Here is a 14,095-nt window from a genome sequence, read left to right as displayed (position 1 = left end):
GAAGGACTCTTCTTCCAGCTCCTCCCATTTGAAGGGCGGCTTCTGGTTCTTGGCCTTCCGGGACTGGCCTATCAGGAGGTCCTGCATAGGTGCTGCCTTTTTGGTGAAACCGGGAATAAACCTTCGGTAGTAGCCTACCAACCCGAGGAACTGCCGCACTTCTTTTACGCTGGAGGGGCTTGGCCATTCCTTAATTGCGGTGATCTTATCAGGGTCGGGAGCCACTCCGTCAGCGCTCACCACGTGTCCCAGGTACTGCACCTTTGGTTTCAGGAGGTGACACTTGGAGGGTTTCACCTTTAGGCCGTAACTCGCCAGAGCTTCGAACACTTCCGCCAGGTGTTTCAGGTGGTCCTCATACGTCTTGGAATATACGATGACATCGTCCAGGTACAACAGGACCGTCTCGAAGTTTCTGTGGCCCAGACAACACTCCATTAGTCGTTGGAAGGTTCCTGGTGCGTTGCAGAGTCCGAACGGCATGCAGGTGAACTCGCTAAGTCCCATCGGGGTGGTGAATGCAGTCTTCTCCCGGTCCGCCTCTGCTACAGGAACCTGCCAGTACCCGCTAGTGAGATCCAAGGTAGAGAAGAAGTTAGCAGATCTTAAAGCAGCCAATGACTCCTCTATCCTTGGTAAGGGGTACGCATCCTTGTGTGTGATACGGTTGATTTTCCGGTAATCTACACACATCCTCATGGTGTTGTCTTTTTTTCTGACTAAGACTAGTGGAGCTGCCCAGGGGCTACAGCTATCCCTGATCACCCCAGCCTCCTTCATGTCTCTAAGCATCCCCTTGGCGTGTTGGTAGTGGGCAGGGGGTACGGGTCGATACCTCTCTTTTATAGGAGGATGGTCTCCCGTGGGGATGTGGTGTTCTACCCCCTTGACTCGCCCGAAGTCTAACGGGTGTTTACTGAACACTCTCTCGTACTCCTGAACCACCCGATAGACTCCTTGTTTCTGGTGTGAGGGAGTGGAGTCAGTACCCAGATGTAGTTGCTGACACCAGTCCTCCATGTTTTTCTTAGAGCCGTTACCTTCCTCCGGGTGAGATGGAGGCAAGGGTTCCACAGATTGTATAGAATTTTGGTTAATGGTATATAACTTGGCTAGCGTGGCATACCGGGGCAGGTACACTTCCCTCTCCCCGATATTTATTATGCGAACGGGCACCCTCCCATGGCGTACATCAACCACCCCCCGTGCTGTCAAAATGGTGGGCCTACTGTCTGAGTAAACTGGTTCTACCATTGCCTGGTAATCCCTACCTCTCAGACCAATAGCTGCCCGGCACCAAATCATCATTTCACTTTTTGGGGGCATGGCAATAGGAAAAGGGTCACACATTCTTACGCTACCAATCTCACCGCCGGAGAGTTCCACCTGTTGCCGTCGCATCAGTGCCCGGATCTCTTTCTGGAGCACCCGCTGCTCGCCGGAGCTGGTGTTCTTGGCAACCTGCTGTAAAAGGAAAATCACCTCTGCAAGACAATTTTCAATTACATTAGTTCCTAGAGTTATTTTTGGGTGACTCTCATGTTTGTCAATATCTACAATGATCAGTCCCTGTGCTGCCAGTTCGACTCTACCGATTTTGATGGTCACCTCTTTAAATCCGATCTGTGGCATGGGCTGGCCATTGCTGGCGATGATACTCAAGTCGTCGTCAGGGTAGCGGGTAATATCCGAGTCATTCCAGTACTGCTTAAAGAGCACGTACGGGATGGTGGTGACCTGTGACCCAGTGTCCAGTAGGGCACTCATGGGAATGCCATCCAGTACCACAGGCAAGACTGGACGTCCTCCCACATATCTGTCGCGCCAGTTCGATGGGCCTGGTGATCTTTTTCCTGGGGGTTGGCCCTCTACCCCAGGTTGTGCCCGTTTAAAGAACAGTACCTTGCCATATGTCCGGGTTGATTGCAGCGGCGGCAGATGGGTTGTCCGTCCTCGTTGTATCGGTCGCTGGGTCTTCCTCTGGCCGGTGGGGTCCTCCTTGGTCGACGCCACGGGATGTCCTCCGGTCCGGATGCCAGCTGGATCTTCCCTGGGGTGGAAACCTGTAAAGACTGCACAGTTCGGGTTAGCGCAGCAACGCTCTTAGCTAGCTCTTGGACCTGATGGTGTAGGTCTGGAGCCGGGTCATTGTCCAAAGCCTGCGCATCAGCTCCCACAGGCCCTGCCGACAAGGGCGCCGCCTCCTGGTGGTAAGTAATAGCTGGGCGCCTGTGGGTCATAACGCCACCCGGTGCCGGTTCTCGGAGCACCCGGATGGCTCTGTCCTTGAACTGTGCAAAGCCCAGATGGGGATCCTGTAAGGCCATCGCCCGCAACTGGGTTCGGTGGGCATTACAATACAGTCCCTCTATAAATTGTTCAGTCAACAGCCTGTCCTCGTTTCCCACTCCATCAGGGTCGGTCTGCTTAATGGCCCTCAGGGCCTCTTGTAGGTTTAGTGCATAGTCCCTTATACTCTCATGCGCTCGCTGCTTGCACCCGTAGAATCTAAGCTTAATCTCGGCTGAGGTGCGGGTATCAAAGGTATCCTTCAGCCGGGTTAGTATCCCTGCGACAGTCTTCTTCCCAGGTGGCCAGGATTTTACTTCCCTTTTAGCTGCCCCGGTTAGTTGGGCCACCAGGATGCTCACTTTTTGCTCTTCTGTGAGGGGGTACACCTGGAAGAGGCTATCCAGCTTTTCTCTAAAGTCATGCAGGGTATGTGACTCCCCTGAGTACTGGGGTAGCCAAGCTGCTCCCGGGATATAGGGCATGGTGAAGGGCATAACTGCAGCAGCGGTGGCGCTGGCGGGGGTTGAGGCAGTGAAGCTCTCCTCCGTATCCGACATCTTCCTCCCCCCTAGTGGACCGTGGCCTACCTTGCGATGATCCTGTTCCGTAGGCCGCGGCTCCGCAGTAGATCGTCAGGGTTGAGGACCTTCCGTCGCGCTCCGGTGACGTCGGCGTCTGCTGGGCTCCTTCCAGGACCTTACGCAACGTCCGGACGTGAGGCGGGGCTTCAGTTCTCGCGCGCTTTCGAAGTCCACGCCCCTCTTCTTCCCGCGCGGCGTCCTCAAGATGGCGTCCAATGGCGGGAAAACTCCACGGATGGCGGGAAGAAGGCCGAAGATGGCGCCGGATGGCGGGAAAACTTCGCGGATGGCGGGAAGAAGGCAGAAGATGGCGCCGGATGGCGGGAAACCTCACCACTGGTAAGTTTGAACAGTCTTTGCTTTTCAGGCACGCAGTACCCGGTGGTTGCGGGCACGAAATCCTGCCGACTACGCCAAAGTTGACGCGCCCCTGGGCCTGCTGTGTCGCGCAGCGTCTCGCGCACGGGGGCTTACCTGGAACCGGATCAGATGAGGGTTGTAGTCTCCGAGTGGCGGGGACCCGGTCCGTGCCCAGGGAGTCAGACTCAGTGTGTGGCAGTCTTGATAGATGTTATTTGAGTGTCGACTACGCCACCCGTTGATTTGCAGCTATGGAGCTGCCGCTGCAGGGCAGACCGCTGAGGCCGGTGTAGAATTGTGCAGCGTGATAGTATAACCCCCAACGGGAGGGGTATGGCCTCAGGGCAGCCGACGTGGAAGATGGGGGTAGCAGGAACCACTCAGAGACGGTGCGGTGTAATTCAGGGTCTTTACTGGTAACAACGATAGACCCTCCCGGAGTACTTGCTAGCGAACGGGGCCTGGTCAGTCCTTGAGCAGATGGGATCTCCCCTGGCCAGGCGGAGTTGTAGGTCTCCCAAACTGACTGTACTCTTCTGGCTACCTTGCTAGAAGCGGATATAAGTAGCCCACGTCCCTGAGTGTACCGTGTGGTGCTCACCCGTATGGCCGGTGACTCGGGGCCTTCTATTGGCTTCCGCTCCACGATGGCGGTGCTGGTCCCACACGTGTGACCGTGCCTTCGGGTTTCTGGGCCTGAGGACCTGAAATCCCCTGCCGGTCGGCTTCTGCTGCTGGGTAAGAGTTAGTCCCCACAGCCTCGGACGCCGGGTCCGGTAAGAAAGCTTCTCAGTCAGGGCGAGCTCTGCAGCTGCCAGCCCCTGACTCGTAGTAGTATTGCTCCCACTGAGCTCCTGCTGTTTCTTCCTATGACTGTTTCTTGTCTCTACTCTCCTTGACTCCTCACCCTGCTTCAGCCCCGGGTTTATATAGGGGAAGTTCTTCCCCTCCCAAGACTGGGCAGGAGGTGTGGCATGCACAGGATCCCTGACCAAAGGACCTCCCACCTGCTCTCAGACATAACATCTCTATCACTGTGGCAACCAGATCCCTGGGGTGTCACATACCCACTTCTGCTAACTGGTAGGTTCCTTTTTATAAGATTTCAGGATCTGCCACCATTCCCTCTCCTAATCCTCCTCCCCTTCCCATCCTTTTTTTCCCATGTTGTACTCCCTTTAAGCACTTTTTCATGACTAATTGGTTTGATTTGATCATGTTTGGTCACATCTGTATTATTTATACATGTCTATATGATACTTACTGCCATTTTTATTTTTGTAGTACACCGATGAAGGTCTAATGTGACCGAAACGTCTGTTGTTTATTTTTCTGCACTACTTTATTAAAAACTATAAAAGAACCCATGAGTCTTCTGAGTGCCAGGTTACTTCTCTACTAACTCACTGACCTGCGCTCCTGTTCCTCATGAACTGCACGTGGTAATCCGGAATGATGATGCAGTGATGAATTCAACAGATTTATTTACAGTTCTTGATGAGGTGAGATGAGGGAAAGTGAAGGATGAGGAAAGGGTAGGAATTGTAGGTATTAGAAGCGCCAGGTAAAGTGGTAACAAGAGAATCCTTTCTCCAGTCCTGCAGCATGAGTAGTCAAGATGGATGTGAAGAAGAAGAAGGAAGTGCTGAGCAGGAGATAGGAGGAGTTACAGACCGAAGGGGTTTGTGGGTAAAACACAAGAATAATATATGTTATAACATACAGTATTATAACTACGGCCAGTAGATGGCAGCAAAGTACAACAATACAATAATCATGTAACATTAGGTAATGCCCCAAATGTCTGAAAGTATTTTCAAATAAAAAGCTGGACAGCACACTCCCCGTCTGAAATCCCTGGATTTCACTATATTAACAGTCTTGAGGTGGGGGTGTTTTCCTGAAGTACTGAGGGATACCTCAACCTGAAAGACAAACAATGCATGCAATGCAACAATAACATATAACAAACAAGGTAGACGAATGTCTATAACAGTTCCTGAAGCAATCCAAAGGATGCCCATCTTCAGATTGGAGAAGCCGCACTAGGCCAAACTGTCTCCAACCCAATTGTAATCCAGTAGTTACAGTTCCTGGTTGCAATCAGATGAGTGTTTTTAGCAGTCCAAAAGTTTCTTGAAAGTTCCAAGTTCAAGTTCCAGATGTGTTGGCGCAAACAAACCTTGTCCATCTGGAGAAGTGTTCAAATTGCTGTCAGCCCAAGCCAACCTTCTCTTTGGTAATTGGGGTGCTGACATCAGGACGGATCTCTGGGTCAACGTCCGGATCCTGAAGACTGAAGCTGCCTTCAACAGCAGTCTCTTCACACTGGCCGCAAAGGAACCCCGGTCCTTTTAACCAAGAAGAGTTTGCGAGGGCACCAACAGACACTGGCCTAGTAGCAATGTCAGCAGGGTTAAGATGTGATGGAACATACTTCCATTGCTCAGGTTTAGAGGATTTCCTGATCCTTTCAACGCGGTTACTGACATAGACATAGAAGCGTTTTGTCTGGTTGTATATGTAGCCCAGAACAACCTTGCTGTCTGTGTAGAATCTTGTGTCATCCACCTGAATAGCTAGTTCATTCTGTATGAAGTCTGCAATCTCGATGGCTAGTACAGCTCCACAGAGCTCAAGTCTGGGTATGGTGTGTTCAGGTTTAGGAGCCAGTTTAGCCTTTCCAAATAGAAATCCAACATGGGCTTCATTGTTAGAGTCTATAACCTTCAAATAGGCAACAGCTGCAATTGTTAGAACCCTCCTGTTAGTTTTTGCTATCTTGTGTTTTGCGGTCACGTGACCAGCTGCCTATATATTCCAGCTCCGCCCTTCTGGCTTTGCTGGACTTCAGTGTTTTTTGCCTGTCTCTCTAGCCAGGTGCTTCGGTGCCTATCTGTCTAGTTTGGTTGGTCCTCTGGGGCCTCTAGTACTTTTTGTCAGTTTGTCTTTTTGCTCTGCAACAACTTCTGTTAGGAGGTGTCCCATTTTTGTCCCAGTCCTTAGTTCTTTTAGGGACCTCTCCCTTTATTCTATATGTCTCCGTTCAGACTAGCCGAGGATGAAGGCGGGTCTGTTCACAAGGAACAGGCTGCCCGCTACATTGTAGGGATTCAGCTTAGTCTTACTGTAGGGACAGCTTTTCCCATTCTTTCCTTAGTTTATGTTGCAGATCATAACTTCGGACTCCAAGATTAAGTCTTGGAGTCCGAAGTGCTATGATAAATGTTGTAATGGTCGCATTGCGGCTGTGGAAAAAGGGGAATTACCTGTACCTATTCAAGATTTTTGTAGGGTTTTTTCGGAGGAGGAGTCGCAAGTTTTACCTCCTCATAGGGATTATGATTGCACCATTGAGTTTGTTCCAGGTGCTACTCTTCCCAAAAGTCGCTTGTTTAATCAGACTATCCCTGAAAGAAAGGCATTGGAGGAGTACATACAGACTAGCCTGGCTGCTGGTCACATTAGACCTTCTAAGTCGCCTGTGGCAGTCGGATTCTTCTTTGTTAAAAAAAAGGACGGCGGTTTGCGTCTATATCTGGATTTTCGTGAAATTAATAAGAGTACCATATGCAATTCCTACCCATTGCCGTTAATTCCTGATTTGTTTAACCAGTTAGTGGGGGCCAAGTGGTTCTCAAAAATTGATCTCCGAGGGGCATACAATTTGTTACATGTGAAGGAGGGTGATGAATGGAAAACTGCTTTTAACACTCCGGTAGGTCATTTTGAGAATCTGGTTATGCCTTTTGGTCTTACCAATGCACCTGCATTTTTTCAGAATCTTATTAACGACATCCTAAGATCTTTGATTGGTAAGAATGTGGTTGTTTATTTGGATGACATTTTGATTTAGTCCCATTGGCAGAGTGTACATGAAGTTTTGCAGTTATTGAGTGATAATTCACTTTTTGCTAAGCTGGAGAAATGTGAGTTCCCTGTGCAGAAAATTAGTTTTTTGGGCTACATTGTCTCCAGCGAGGGCTTTGAGATGGACCCTGTGAAGGTTCAGGCTGTGCAGGAATGGCCTAGGCCTATTGGTTTGAAATCTATACAGAGGTTTTTGGGTTTTGCCAATTATTACAGGAAATTCATTAAGAATTTTTCTGTAATTGTTAAACCTCTAACCGATCTCACCAGGAAAGGTGCGAATACGACCCAGTGGACTACTGAAGCCATTGAAGCATTTGAGTATCTCAAAGAGAGGTTCAGTTCTGCCCCTATCCTTATACAGCCTGATGAGACCAAACCTTTTTTGGTCGAGGTCGATGCTTCATCAGTGGGGGTCGGAGCAGTTTTGTCTCAGGAGAACAAGGGTGGATGGAGTACATCCTTGTGCCTTCTTTTCGAAAAAAAATTCGGAAACCGAACTGAATTATGATGTTGGAAATCGGGAGTTTCTGGCTATCAAACTTGCGTTTGAACACTGGCATCATTTTTTGGAAGGCGCTAGATTTCCTATTCAGGTTTTCACAGATCATAAGAATTTGATCTATCTGGATGCTGCCAAGCGCTTGAATGCCTGTCAAGCTAGGTGGGCACTTTTTTTTTTTCGGTTTCATTTTTCTGTTACCTATATCCCTGGTACTAAGAATGTTAAAGCCGATGCTTTATCTCGCAACTTCTCTCCTACGGTCGGTGCCGAGGAGCAGGAGAGCATTTTGCAGAAAGGAGTTGTGGTGGCGGCATTGGACTCTGATTTGGAGAATGGGATTCTGAATGCTCAAGATGATGCTCCATCTAACACTCCCCATGGGAGGTTGTTCGTGCCTAGAGCCTTTAGGAAAGATTTGTTTGTGGAGTGTCATGAGTCTCGGTTGGCAGGTCATCCAGGAGTTTCGGAGACCAAGAGACTTATCAGTCGCAGTTTTTGGTGGCCTGGATGGCAGAAGGAAGTCATCAAGTGGGTGCGTCAGTGTACTGTGTGTGCCAGGTCAAAGGCTTCACATACTCCTGCTGCGGGGTTGCTTTGCCCTCTGGAGGTTCCTAGTGCGCCTTGGACGCATCTCTCTATGGATTTTATTACTGATCTTCCTGTGTCTGAGGGTTTTACTGTCATCTGGGTGGTCGTAGACCGTTTTAGTAAGATGTGTCATTTGGTTCCATTCATTAAGTTGCCCTGCGCCAAGACACTCGCTAAGGCGTTTGTTAAGGAGATTGTCAAGCTCCATGGCGTTCCCACGGATATTGTTTGTGATAGAGGACCTCAGTTTGTGGCTCGCTTTTGGCGTGCTTTTTGTGACTGGTTGGGAGTTCATTTGTCATTTTCGTCTGGTTATCATCCTGAGTCTAATGGACTGGTTAATCTGTAGGACCTTACACAGCTCCTTCATTACCTTGCTCATGAATAGGGTCCCTTGATCGGTTAGTATTTCCTTCGGCAGACCGGTCCTGGTGAATATATTGACAAGTTCTCTGGCTATGTACTTAGTCGATGAGTTCCTTAGCGGTACCGCTTCTGGATACCAGGTCACATAGTCCATGACCACCAGAATGTATTGGTGGCCCCGGACTGATTTGACTAAGGGCCCCACTAGGTCCATTGCAATCCTCTCAAAGGGGACCTCTATCACAGGTAGTGGGATTAGTGGGCTACGGAAGTGGGAAGACGGAGTGGTTAACTCGCAGGTGGGGCAGGACCTACAATAGTTTATAATTTCTCGGTAACACCCTGGCCAATAAAACCTTCTCAACATCCTCTCCTGAGTTTTCTCGACCCCTAGGCGTCCCCCCAGAACATGTGAATGGGTCATATCTAATACCCTCCGTCGGTAGGGCCCCGGCACTAACAGCTGTTCCACTATCTCACCGCCCCTTAGTTTGGCCACCCGATAGAACAACTCCCCCTGAACTGCAAAGTGGGGGAACCTGGTGTCGGCCCCCGGCTCTTGAGCAACCCCATTACATACAGTAACCTGGTCAAACGCCCCCTTTAAGGTCAGGTCCCGAACTTGAGCAGTCCCAAAGTTCTCTCTGGACACATCTAATTCAGGAAGCTCGGCCTCGTCGGTCACCATCTCACCCTCATTGCCAGCAAGGATGCACAGTGGGAACTCATCCACTTGAGACTTCATCGGGGGCTCTTACCTAGGGACCAAGCTTTGGCCCATGCTACATAGTCCGGTTCCCTTTCCCCACAAGTCCCAAAACGAAGAAAAATCACATCCTAGTAATACGGGATATATCAGGTCCTTTACCACCCCGACCTCGTGGGAATGGGCACCACACTCTTTTCCCACTGTCACTGTGGCCACGGGGTAGTGCTTGGCATCCTGATAGATTTACCGAACGCCCACGGATTTGGTAGGGACCAACTGGTGGGGAAGGGTAGCTCTGATTAAGGTCACCAGACTCCCAGAGTCCAACAACAAAAAACAGGGATCCAGCAACAAACATCCAAATGAGAATCTGAATGTGTATTAAAACTTCATGTTTATTAGAATTCCTTTAAAATCATGCTGTTAAAATTGTGGATCCAAGGGATTACGCGTTTCGAAAAAAATATCCTTAGTCATAACCATGTCTCAGACAAATATGGTGCCAGAACCTCTGCCCAGTGTTCTGGTGGAAGTCAATGCCGATCAGCCACCCTCTCAAAGACTGTCAGAAAGGCTTCTACATCATCCCAGGGGTCATCTTCTGCATGGCCCATCTTACCGCCTTCCTGACGTGTGAGTCATCAGTCGGCCCAGGGGGTGGTGCGGTTGCTCTACCCTGGATGGCATCCGCCAGAAACTGTATCTTCTTTTGCTGCTCCCGCTGGTGCTGCTGCTGCGCCTTTGGCTACAACTGTTGCAGCAAGTTTGGTCGTCTCCTGTTGAGCTTGTTGCTGCTGTAGCTCCCGGTGCTGCTGTAATTGCTGTAGGTGCTGCTGGTGTTGCTGCGCTTGGCTCTGGACTAAATGCTTAATAAGCTCCTCCATGTTTCCGGACATCTGTGGCTGGCTGACGGCCTTCACCCAGGACATCCACCGTTCTCTATGGCAGGTACAAGTGTTCCTAGAATCTTGCCCGTATTCTCCACCAATTGTGGTAAAGCGACTTGCTAGGCTTTCCAGAGGCAGACACAGGACACACGGTTCGGGTTAACTTCCTGCTGGTTTATTGTATGGCATAAACTCCAGCAGCGTTCCACAAAAATAAACAGGCCCTCTCTGGGTTAACGGGAAAACAAAAGATAAAGTATAGCAGAGTCCATTAGCGAGGCTTTGCCCACTCAAAGCAGCACAGTGAAGTGCCCCAAACACCAGTCCTTCGGTGTTGCTCTCTGGCAAACACAGCCTGGAAAATTCACTCTCCAGACCACACACTACAGAAAAAAAACAGTGACTGAGCATTTAAGCTTGCTCAGCTACACCCTGAGGGGACATAGGGTGAATGACCTCCCACCCTCTTTGCCATTCACATAAAACCACACCCTTTAGGAATTAACCCCAACATATAACATGCTGGGGGAAAGTTTGTAGGTTTCAGTTCTCACAAGCTAGCAGCTGGAGTGACACATACCTCCTCTTGCATATAACACCAGTGACTCTGTCACAGGGTGCAGAATACTGTTTAAGGGAACTTTGTGGGGACAATACTGTGTGAGGGGGCTGTGTGAGCATATCGTTCTGTGTGGACATAATACTGTGTAGTGAGGCTTTGTGGGGATGTCATTCTAGGTGCCGGGCCGTGTGGTACATCATATTGTATTAGTAACTGTTGATCAAAATACAAGGGCTGAATAACAGGAGCAGTATGATTTCCGCTTTATATACAATTGATAAAAATCAGTACATTTTATGGTTTTGATTAGCTGCTACAGGTAAGAATGCATGCTACAAGAAGCCCTATTGTATGACAATTGAAAAGCACTACAATCAGCGTCGGACTGGGGAGACTGGGGCCCACCCTACAGCTAGATGCAGATACCTGTTAGCCTTTATCCCCGTTATAGTGGAACCTCGACTGTAAAACACAGGCGGCTCCTGCACATCTACTGTGCGCACAGCACAACTGGGATGTACAATTACGGTAGTTTGCATTAAAGGGCTTCTTTGGTGAAAACAAGTTATCACCGATCCATGGGCTCCTCAGGATTGGTGATAACTTAATGATCGTTTGGGTCCGACCATTGGAAACCGCACTGATCAGAATTGGGAAGTTTTATCCCTGACAGGACACTTTTATCCCCATTTTAAAATGCAGCGGCAGGTGGGATGTCTGACTGCAGATCCATTCATTCTCTTTGGGGCTTCCAGAAAAAAACAAGAGCAGCGCTCGCAGCCATTGAGGGAATGAATGGATCAGTGCTGAAGTCGCACATGCTGCTCCAGTCTAGTGGGGATAAAAGCTCCACATTCTACCAATCGGTGCGGGTCCCAACAGTCAGACCCCCACCAATCAATACCTTATCACTTATCCTTTGGAGAGGTGATTACTTGTTTTCACAGTAGATTTGATGTAAGTGCATCTTGTTCCAAGTATTTAATCACAAATCTAAATAAAGATTATTCTCCTAATTAATATCTGAGAGAACAATTGACTGCTATACACAACACAATCCACTTTTTCAGGACCAATAATACCACATTCAAGGGAGAACTAACGCGACACTGTGACCAGACCACATATTACCAGCATAAAGCGACCGAATAATCCCACGTAGAAGGGAGAAATACAGCCACACCGTGACCAGACCACATATTACCACCACATAGTGACCGAATAATACCACATATTGTATAAGGGACAAATATCGCCACACCATGACCAGACCAGATTTTACCAGCATATAGCGACCAAATTATTCCACATAGAAGGGAGAACTACCGTCACACCGTGAGCAGACCACATATGATCACCACATAGTGACCGAACAATACCACATACTGTAAAAGGGAGAAATATCGCCACACCATGACCAGACCAGATATTACAAACATATAGTGACCAAATAATTCCACATACAAGGGAGAAATACCACCACACCATGTCCACACCACATAGTGACCAAATAATAACACATACAGGGATAAATACCACACCATGACTGGACCAGATATTACAACATAGTGACCGAATATTACAATACTGATCATTAATGAAATGTCCTCGGACGCACATTCAGTTGAAACCAGTGGGCCCCCTCTACGTCCTGCTCAGGGTCCTGCCAAGGACCCTGGCCCACTGGATAATCGTCCAGTGTCCCGGTGCTCCAGTCAGACCCTGTTTGCCCACAAAACTCATCCATTTAAATGTCTGATTTTAGAGTTTGCATTGTGTTCCTTTTCTTTGCTTATAAAAACGTAATAATTATAGTCTATGGACCTTTTCTGATGCTGATGGTTCACAAAAGAAATTTGAGACATGTTTGATTGTAATCTGATTTGCAGATAAAACTGGCCCATTCAAATGATTGGATTGTCAAAAAAAAGATACATTTGCATCCTTGTTCTGTATGTTTTTCACTGACTAATGTTAGAAGTTTGTAAATCTTCATCACTTTTTTTCTCTCATCAATAGGTGGCAGAAAATGTCATTTTTCAACATGAGGAGAGAAAACTTCCTTCCATCACTTTACCTGATGGGCCCATGTGTCAGATCAGCACAGAAGCAAATAGGCTGCAATTGCTCATTTTTAACTCCTCTTTAGCTCATAATGTGGAGTAACATTGTGTGGATCAGACACACAAAAACTCTGTTCAAAGGTCGGCTTAGGGTTTACTTCATGTACACACAAATTGCCAAAGGCAAATAGAGATCCCTTAATAAAGACCGAAATATAAAACATAACTTTTATTTTGATTATTAGATATAATAACGGAAAAGATAACACACACTTAAAACCACACAGTACTGGATGTTTCTGATAATTCAGCGCTGGGTTATATGAGCCATAACTATTAAAGTGCTTGTGCTTCTGTTATGGCAGTTGTGTATCGAGGGCTTATTTGTCTAATATATTATTCTTCAGAATAAATCACCACCAATAGTGAGTCCTCAATATAATCCTACTCGGTATACACTATTCACTTTATTATGAGGGCTTATTTATCAGGAAATTGGATAAAAGGGATTATGCTATACGTAGCAGGAGAAAACTGCTTCTATGTACAACTACACTGCTCATCCCGGTGTTCAGCCGTCTCTCCAGTCTCTATAGATAGAAAACTATTTGGATCACAATAGATATCTTTTCATATCCAAATGAGCCTTATTCGGCAATATTTGGTTTCATTCATTAGTGGGCAGTGAGGTAAATGCTTCTACTGCCGCCCTTGTATCTCATCTATTAGACTTAGGAGCTGTAGCACTTATTTATCATTGTAGTCAGGCTCGGTCTGGCCTGGCGGGGCGCCGGGAAATTTCCCGGTGGGCCCAGGGCCCCTTGCAGAGGGAACAGGAGAATAAAAAAAAAAAAAAGTGGTCGTGGACCCTTTAAGGGCGCACGCAAGCACTTTCACCGACGCGATGCCCAGGACAGTAGCGGGAGGGGCCTGGGAGCAGGAGAGCAGGGGCTGCACTGCAGCGTCACACTCAGCAGACAGGGCCGTACGTCTGCTAAAAGTGACGTCACAGCGCGCCCTGTACTGCAGTCTCCCACATTAGGGGCGCGTCTGTACACTGTATGGGCTGGAGACAAGCCAAGGTACTGTAATATTTGTGTGTTTGTATGGATTTTTATGTATATGCTGCCTGCATGTGTGTGTGTACAGTGTGTGTATATGCCTGTGTGTGTATATGCCTGCGTGTGTACAGTGTGTGTATATGCCTGTGTGTACAGTGTGTGTATATGCCTGTGTGTACAGTGTGTGTATATGCCTGTGTGTGTACAGTGTGTGTGTACAGTGTGTGTATATGCCTGTGTGTGTACAGTGT

At 48.2% G+C, this 14,095-nt stretch overlaps 1 protein-coding gene across 2 annotated transcripts in view; it reads left to right on the top strand.

The window, feature by feature from the left end:
* Positions 1–13,699: 13,699 nt before the first annotated feature.
* LOC141180638 (uncharacterized protein C8orf76 homolog) overlaps positions 13,700–14,095 on the top strand; it is a 211,217-nt gene continuing 210,821 nt past the window's right edge. For both annotated transcript variants that reach the window (XR_012256290.1, XM_073660708.1), the window contains exon 1: positions 13,700–13,865. The gene's annotated coding sequence lies outside the window, so the exon portion shown is untranslated. The remainder of the gene's footprint in view (positions 13,866–14,095) is intronic.

Source organism: Phyllobates terribilis, unplaced genomic scaffold (assembly GCF_046119375.1).
Source record: "Phyllobates terribilis strain yellow unplaced genomic scaffold, ASM4611937v1 Scaffold_34__1_contigs__length_13252353, whole genome shotgun sequence".
Classification (NCBI taxonomy): Eukaryota; Metazoa; Chordata; class Amphibia; order Anura; family Dendrobatidae; genus Phyllobates; species Phyllobates terribilis.
This window is presented reverse-complemented; position numbering and strand designations above follow the sequence as displayed.